At 32.3% G+C, this 8577-nt stretch overlaps 1 pseudogene; it reads left to right on the plus strand.

Annotated features, from left to right (window-relative positions):
- The first annotated feature begins 1468 nt into the window (after positions 1 to 1468).
- LOC136223822 (V-type proton ATPase 16 kDa proteolipid subunit-like) lies at positions 1469 to 3645 on the plus strand (annotated as a pseudogene).
- Positions 3646 to 8577: the final 4932 nt, after the last annotated feature.

Here is an 8577-nt window from a genome sequence, read left to right on the forward strand (position 1 = left end):
GACAATTTAAACTGTGCCTCCGTTTCAACCAATAAGCAAGTTTCTATGGGTGATTTGATTACAGGTTTTTTTTGGGTGCTACAGGTAGTTTGGAATAATTTCAGTCTGTTACTCATGATTATTTTTCGATGTTGGATTATGCCGCATTTTTACATACTAATTTAGTGGTTAGCAAAGGTCCGCCTTCCATTAGATCTTATGAGGCTAGGCCGACTAGTTTATTTGAAAGTTCGGGTGTTGGTACTTTAAGTTCACATGATCGAGATTTTAAAAGGAAGCGAATGAGGCACTATACCATAAAACCCCTAATGCAACCAAATTTTAATTTGTTGCTTGAAAATTGATGCATTAAATGAGTTTATTTTGTTGTATTTCAATAATGTTGCATTTTTGTTGCAATAATCATAAAATTAGCAAAATGATAAAAAATTATGCAACAAAAATATTAATTGTTGCTTGTTATGTTGCTTTTAAGCAAGCTAATCCAACAATTTGTTTAAATTGTTACAAAAAATAAGGTTAAACCGAAAAAGCAACAAAATTATAATTGTTGCATTGATATTTAAGTGATCCAATGCAACAAAAATAAAGAAAAACTAACAAATATATAATGTTGCAATAAAAATAATTTATTATTTATTATATATATATATAAATATTAATTTTGAGAACAATTATTTAATATTAATTTTTGGAAACAATTATATAATATTAAATATTAATTTTTTGTATTAATATATAAACTTGTAAAAAAATTCTATTTTTATACGAATTTTTTTCTTTTTACTTTTCTATAGTGCTTTGCACAAATTAATTTGAATTTATTTACGAAAATTAATTTTTCTAAAAATAAATAAATACTTTCTAGTTCTATTTAGATTAAACATATCAAGGATGCAATTTTAATTTATAAAAAAAGTATTGCAATCTTTAGTATTTCAAAAAATTAGGTTAGATATTGGTTAAAAAAAAATAGGTTGGGTATAAAAAAAAATAGCTAGGTTGGGTTGTTTTTAACCATTAGATGGAAAATATCAATCATATGGGACCCTAGCATAGATAATAAAAAAAATATTTTGAAGGTTACATTGAAGTTTCATGATCTAATGGTAATGCATAGGGGTTTAATCGAACCATATTCAAATAATTGGGTCTAAATTGATATATGGAAGAGCATGATTGAAGGGATTAAGGAAAGTTGGGGTCAAATTTAAGGATTGATAAAACAGGAGGGATGTAATCTGTAAGTTGTAGGGGGTAAATTCGGAATGATATTCCATGGGTTCCTCATGACCTATTTCGCAGCCGTCAACTCCTCCTCCATTCTTCCTTTGGTTCAGAAAACACGACAGCTCCCATGGTTTCCTCCCTCTTCTCGACATCTCTCATGTTCTTTCCCCAATCGAAACTCTGGAAGCTCTCTACCTCTGTTATCTGATTTCAGATCTAAACGACACCGTCTCAAATCATGTCTACTGGATTCAACGGCGATGAAACTGCATCTTTTTTGGCTTCCTCGGCGCCGCTGCTGCCCTCGTCTTCTCCTGTAACCATTATTTTAGACCTTTGCTTTATTCTTTTTGCTATTGTATTTCTTTTTATTATAGATCTCGCTAATTAAATTTCTCAATTTTTAGTTTCAATGTGGATGATCAATTTGGCAGAGATAGAACATTGAATGATTAGACTTATTGCATAGATCTGATGCAACTATGTCTATTTTTAAGTGATCACATTTTATTTTAATAACAATAACCAAAAATTTCTCTCAATCACCTATATCCAGCTAGTGGATCCTAGCTGTTACTATCAATACACTGTACTATCTTTGTGAAGGATGAATTTTGCTGTTGGTTGTTCTTCTCCCTTCTAGGTGCTTTTCTGCAATAATGGGACATTTGGTATTGGTGTTAGGTTTCCTGCTTACTTTCTACGAAAATAAAATAGCTTACTAAAAGAATGTGCAATTTTTCATTTTATCCAGTGCATTTAATTTATTTGTTTTTGAACATTTTATCATAACCAATGACATAATGAGAATTTTAGCCAATCTAGCAGGTAGAACGAAATGTTATTGCAAATATTTTAATTGACAAAGACTTTCTGTTTCTCAACTTGTCCTATTTGTCTTCTTAACTATATATTGATTTTTCTACTCATTACTGAATAAAAGAGATCAGTTCTCCTGGAAAGGAAAAGATTGAATTAATATCTTTTGTTTTCATGCTGCCTCGTTTTTAAATCCTCATTGCGATTCTAACTGCGATTTACTGGTAGTGATGTTGGCATGGGTTTGTTTCTGTGATTAGATATTGTGAACTGACAGATTCAGATCATTGCGGTTTTATATCAAGCAATTTTTTGGTGGTTTTTATACTTAGAATACAAATTTAAGCTTAGAGCATGTAATTTAGTGTTTTTGATTAAGCATGGATTGAAAAGTTTTGTTCTTTTGGGATAAATATTTATTTCTGTTTGATGTATAGGTATGGGAGCTGCATATGGACGGCCAAGGGTGGTGTTGGGGTAGCATCTATGAGTGTTATGAGACCTGAGCTTGTGATAAAGTCAATTGTACCAGTTGTTATGGGTGGTGTGTTGGGTATTTATGGCTTGATTATTGTAGTTATTATCAGTACTGGAATTAACCCAAAGGCTAAGTCATATTATCTCTTTGATGGATATGCCCATCTTTCATCTGGTCTTTCTTGTGGCCTTGTCGGGCTCTCTGCGGGTATGGCCATTGGAATTGTTGGTGATGCTGGTGTCAGGTATAGTATATCCTCTGACCCTCTTAAGTGTTATCTCTATTTTGTCAAATAAAATGGCATTTCTAAACTTTAATCTTTTGGTTGGTTGTAATCTACCAGTATTGGAAATTGTCTTAATATATAATGCATGGTAACGGAATGAAATAGTGGTTTCAGCATTTCCGAGTTGTGTCAGAAACGGAAACACAATAATGCCTTTAACTCCTAATTCGTTCAACTTCCAACTTTTCTCCAAACTCTCTAGTCTCTTCCTATTTTCTTAACTCTCTGTACGGCTTCAATATTTCTCCCTCCTGACCCATTGTGTGGTGATGATATTTGTTTGAGGGATGGAACAAAAAAGGGTTGATTCACTTAGCTTATGAACTTATACATGAGATCAACTAACATGGGTTTTGTGCCTTTTGGCTGTTCTTTCAATTTGATGATAAATTGTATGTCAGAAAACGGTTGATAAATTGGCAAATAACGTATATTAGATGTTGTTGAGGAATAGGAATGCCTGCATTCATGTATAAAAAGATCCTAATTCTTATGACTATATATATAGGAATGTATGAAAAATATTTCTGATTCCTTCTTCAATTCATATATTTGCTTTTTCTAGGCAAAGATGGAACAAATGCAGTCGTCGGAAGGCGAAAGTAGTTTCATGGTTGATCAAGTGCTATCTGGCAATTCATCCCATTCATGGCTTCTTGGTAGGGGTGCCAAATATGTGTCGAAGAAGACCAAGAATTGAAAGCTCCACCTGAATTGGTGAATGAATTAAAAACAAGCCTAAGGGAGGAAGTTAGACAAGAAGTGGAAGAAAATTTGAAGAAAAATATGGAGGCAGAAATGCACATAAAGATGGAGGGAGAAATGAACAAAAAGTTGGACACAAAGATGGCTTTGATGATGACACAATTGACACGACAAAACCCAAGTTTAAATATTGATGTTGACTCGATCACAACTTTGTTAGCTGATTCTGTATCTCCTTCAAATAACGTATCGAATGAGCCAAGCAATGAGGTAAATATATAATATAACTTATACATTACTATAATATAATTTAATAATGAGAATTCACAGTTAACATGAGTTATACGTCAATTCTTGTACAAGATGACGATGGGGAAGATAACGAGTGATATCAATGAAAGATTGTCGTTTTTTAGAATTTAAAAACTATGTATTGGACATATATTATGATACTCTATTTTATTTTGTAAGTGATTGTGTATGTATGTTTTGGATCATTGTTTAGAAGCATATTTATTATATTTCAGATTACACTTTTCGAAATTAGTCAAAATTAGCATTTACAGGTTTAAATTATTTAAAAGAAATGCAACAAAAAAGATGCAGATTGCAATTATTGTGAAATTCCATTATAAATGTTGCAAAAAGCTATCAAATATGATGCAGGATTCAGTTAAAATTGTTGCATAAGCTAATAAATATGTTGCGGGGGCCAGTTAAAATTGTTGCAATTTCAATCAATTATGTTGCAAATTCGAACTAAAATTGTTGCAAAATCATAAAATTTGTTGCATTTAAAGCAATATTCGTGTTGCAAAAACTATTAAAATTGTTGCAAAAATTAAATAAATTAGTTGCATTAGATTTAATGCAACAATAATAACATGTTGCATTATTTTGTAAATTTGTTGCCATGATCAAAAATTTGTTGCAATAATTAAAAAAATATCCAACAATTGTTAATTGTTACTATTTTTTACAAATTGTTGCATTAGCAAATAATTCTACAGGAGCAACCGCAACAATTGGAATTTTGTTACGTTAGGCCTATTTTTGGCCTACTGCAACTCAAAAAGGGGTCTAAGCCAACAATTTCACTTGGTTGCAGTAGGGGTCTTATGGTGTAGTGAGGATGCGGATATTGGTGAGGATAAGGAAAAACATGAAGATGAGGCACCACGTGAAGATGTCGGGTTCAATATAGATGAAGTTGTGGGTTGGCAACGAGTTTTGGATCACGTATACAGATATTGGCGCAATTCCCGCAACAAGCACCAACAATAGACAAATGAACTTAAGGATTGATTAAGTTGACAAAAACATCAAATAATTTGAGGAAGGAACATAAATCCACTCGTCGACGGTTATTATCATATTTCCGCTGCCAAGGAGTCGAGTCAACACGATCTCCATCGGATTCTCCTTCACATTCAGGTTTTATCTTTCCTTAAATTTTTGGATATTTTTATTTTCATATTTTATGCTTGTTTGTTTCATACTCGGTTTATTCGATTTTAAATTTCGTATTCTATCTTTTATGACTAATCAATTTTTGCACAATGAGGACATTATCCAATTTAAGTGTAGGAGGCGATAGTTCATTTATCTTATTTTGCCTACGAATGTTTATCATATTATTTTTGCATACACATTTTTGCCTACGTAAAAAAATTTAGTACATATTACATATTATAAGTAAAATATATATACATATGCCTATTAAGGTTACATAAATTTGCTAGAAATAGTTAAATATTTCTACAAGGGCAACAATATTGAATATTATTACAAATCTCCGAAACGATTTTATAAAGAAAAAGTCTCGAGTGAATGTATATAAGTAATAAATTCTTTATTTCGATTTTTCTTTTATATTATGCTAATGCATGATAAATATAATTCTTATTTCTATTTTTCGATTAGGTTTATAGGCATTAATCAAACTAACATTTTCAGCTTTTTGCTTGGTTTGATTCCATCTTACTTTAAAATTTAATTGAAGTTTTTAGGGAAACTTTAGTCATAATACATGTTGATTTTAAGTCAATATAGGATGAATGTACTATTTTTCTTTCCCATATTAAAATTTTATTTATTTTAACTCATATTAAATTAATTAAGTAAACCGTATTCTTAACTTTTGGCCACGATTGCGACCACCCGTGTCATAGTCAAGGTATGAAAGGGAAGAAAAATAAATAAAACGGTACTTTTGGCCACGGTTGCGACCACCCTTATCACGATCGAGGTATGAAAGAAACGTTAAAATATAAAATTAAAAGCAAAATCACGTGTCTAAGTTTAAAGTCACGGTTGCGTCCACCCATGGCATGGTCAGGACCTCTTAAACGGACACAAAATAAAATATATATAAATTCACGGATGAGACCACCCTTATCACGGGCGTGACTAGCAAATAAGTTAACAAAAACCTAAAATCATGTATATATTTGTTAGATAGTATAAGTTTGGGAAAATGAAATTTTGTGCTTAGAAATGCCTCGAGACCGAAGATCAAAAACATGCGTGCTTATACCCGTCCCGAATGCTTCATTATAAAAATTACAATACAAGTCGAATGATAATCACTTTTATCATCCTAGCTAGTTTGATGCTTTGCATATAAATTTACCTTAAAGAAATTTATCTTTTGGTTTAACTAATTTAAAAATGTTATGTGGAAATGTATTCTATTTTTAAAGATCGTTTGAAGGATAAATTTAATAATAATTTTGCTCGGGACTAGCAAAAGCTTAAGTGTGGGAGTGTGATAAGCCCAAAATATACATAAACTAGCATGCATAAATGTATTCAATTTCATGTAAAATATATATTAATCATATTATTTTGTTTAGATTTTACGTTGGTATTTGTTACTTGTGTGCAAGGTGTTAATTATTTGGAAAAATCCAAATAGGAGCTAAAACGGAGCAAAAACGAGTAAGAAATCATGTTTTCAGTAAAAAAAACGCATATGAGATTCAGAAGCCGTGCTAGAGATTTTGGAATCAAAATAAGGAAGCGACACAGAGTGTCTGTCGCGACCGAGATTCTCATTATCTCAATCGCGACATGCTAATAGCAAGCCATCAACGCGAGATTTCTTCCATTCCTCCTTGTTCCTTATGTCGCGGTAGAGATTCCTGAAATCTCCACAAAAATAAAAACTTTGCAAGACACATTTTACATGTGTTAATTTCCAAACGGCACGTCTATTCATCTAGATAGAGGCGACTCTTCACCAACGGATACGACCCTTCAAACACACCTTTTGGAACATTATAAATAGATGAAGAAATTCAGAATTCATGTTGTTCATTTGTTCTAATTTATGTTAGTTGTAGTTACACAAACTTGTTATAAAATCACAAGTTATGTAAATAGTTTGAGATACAATATATAGTTATTATAGTTGTTGTTTAGAGTTCGAGTTTTGTTCGAAGACGAGTTTACACTCTGTAGAAGATTTAGCGATCTCTATTTCGAGGATTCAACGAGAAGAACTGGTGGGTGAAGCGCCCCAGGGTATGACAAGCCTACGAAGTTTGAGGAAAGGATTGACAACCCATAACTCAAATTAGTTAAAATGCTATCCAAGCTTCTTCTTCTCTGTTAACTTGTGACGATTCATAATACATTAATAAATTATCTTTTCAATTCAATTCATTTCTACTGTTGTTATTTTCAAGTCTGATCTAGGGATATTCTTAAAAATAATAAACCGGTGTTTTCAATAAAAACCTTTTTACACAAATTACATTTCAATGGAAATTTTGTTGAACACTTAAAAGAATTAGGATATATGTTTGGTATATGCGATAGGTCGATTTATCAAACATAGAACACCAATTTGATGGGTAAATTTCATCCATGGTGTACAACCTTTACCTGATTTCACACTTTGGTGTACAACTTCAATTTGTCTCACTAATATGTACGAACTTATAGGTAACCTACCACCTTGGTGTATAGCGGGTTAAAATGACTGGTCAACGATAGTCAACGCGGCACCTCAACCTTTTCTCATCCTACACATTTACAAAAGTTACAAAATTACTTAAATACCCAAATCCCATTAATTACTAAAACACCCATGTTGTTTGTCCCTTCTTCATCCTTCTCTTTCGTCTCTCCATTTTTCCCTTTCTCTAAAAATCCTTTCTCTCTCTATCATTCTCTTTTTTACTCCTCTCTCTCTCTCTCATTCATTTTCATTTGTAATTAAGCTTTATTGGCTTTGATGTAGAAGGCTTCTCATTGAATTCAAGTTCAGTACTATTATTATTAAGAGTAAAATGATCTCAACACATAAGAACTGAAACTGAAGTGTTTCCTTTTTTTAACAGTGGAGTTGAATTAAACCTAAAGCAACAGAGCTCTCTCAAAAATCGAACTAGTCTCTAATTAGTCTGATTTGTGTCTTTCACGCCTGAATAGTTACAACAAGTTTTAATTCTTTCATTTACTTTATTTAAGAAGAAAGGCTTGAGCACATGATCAAGTTTTGCAGTGGGTACCGGAATGGAAGAATTTGGAGAAGAATAATTTTGGAGGCCAACAATCTGATGATGTTGAAGGCGTAAAAGCATGAAAGAATTAACCCCGAAAAATAGAATCACTAATCCAATAAAAGCTATTAATCCCTTCATTCTACACTTTCAATATCAAATCCTTGCCTCTTTTCTCTTTGCCAACCTCTCCATTTGCCTCTGTTTCTGATCCAACAAAATTGATCATTTATCACCGTTTCGAGGTGAATGGGCCGGCGAGGATTGGTGACTCCTACAAGGAGATACGGAAGCTGATCCAGTAGTCTCGGGCCGACCAGAAACCAAAAATTCATAAGGTTTCGATGGTTTCTGTACAAGGCATTGAAGATCGGGTAATAAGGCCATGTTAGTTTATTTTGTAGCTGCAGAAATTGGATGTTTTGGACAAGTAGAGGAAACGCAAAGGGAGCTCGGCTCCTTTGACTGAAATTCGAGAAGGTGTTTGAGATATATTTTTCTTAGTGTGCTTATACTTATAATTTCAGCTTTAGTTATTTTCTCCATTAGAT

Source organism: Euphorbia lathyris, chromosome 3 (assembly GCF_963576675.1).
Source record: "Euphorbia lathyris chromosome 3, ddEupLath1.1, whole genome shotgun sequence".
Taxonomy (NCBI): Eukaryota; Viridiplantae; Streptophyta; class Magnoliopsida; order Malpighiales; family Euphorbiaceae; genus Euphorbia; species Euphorbia lathyris.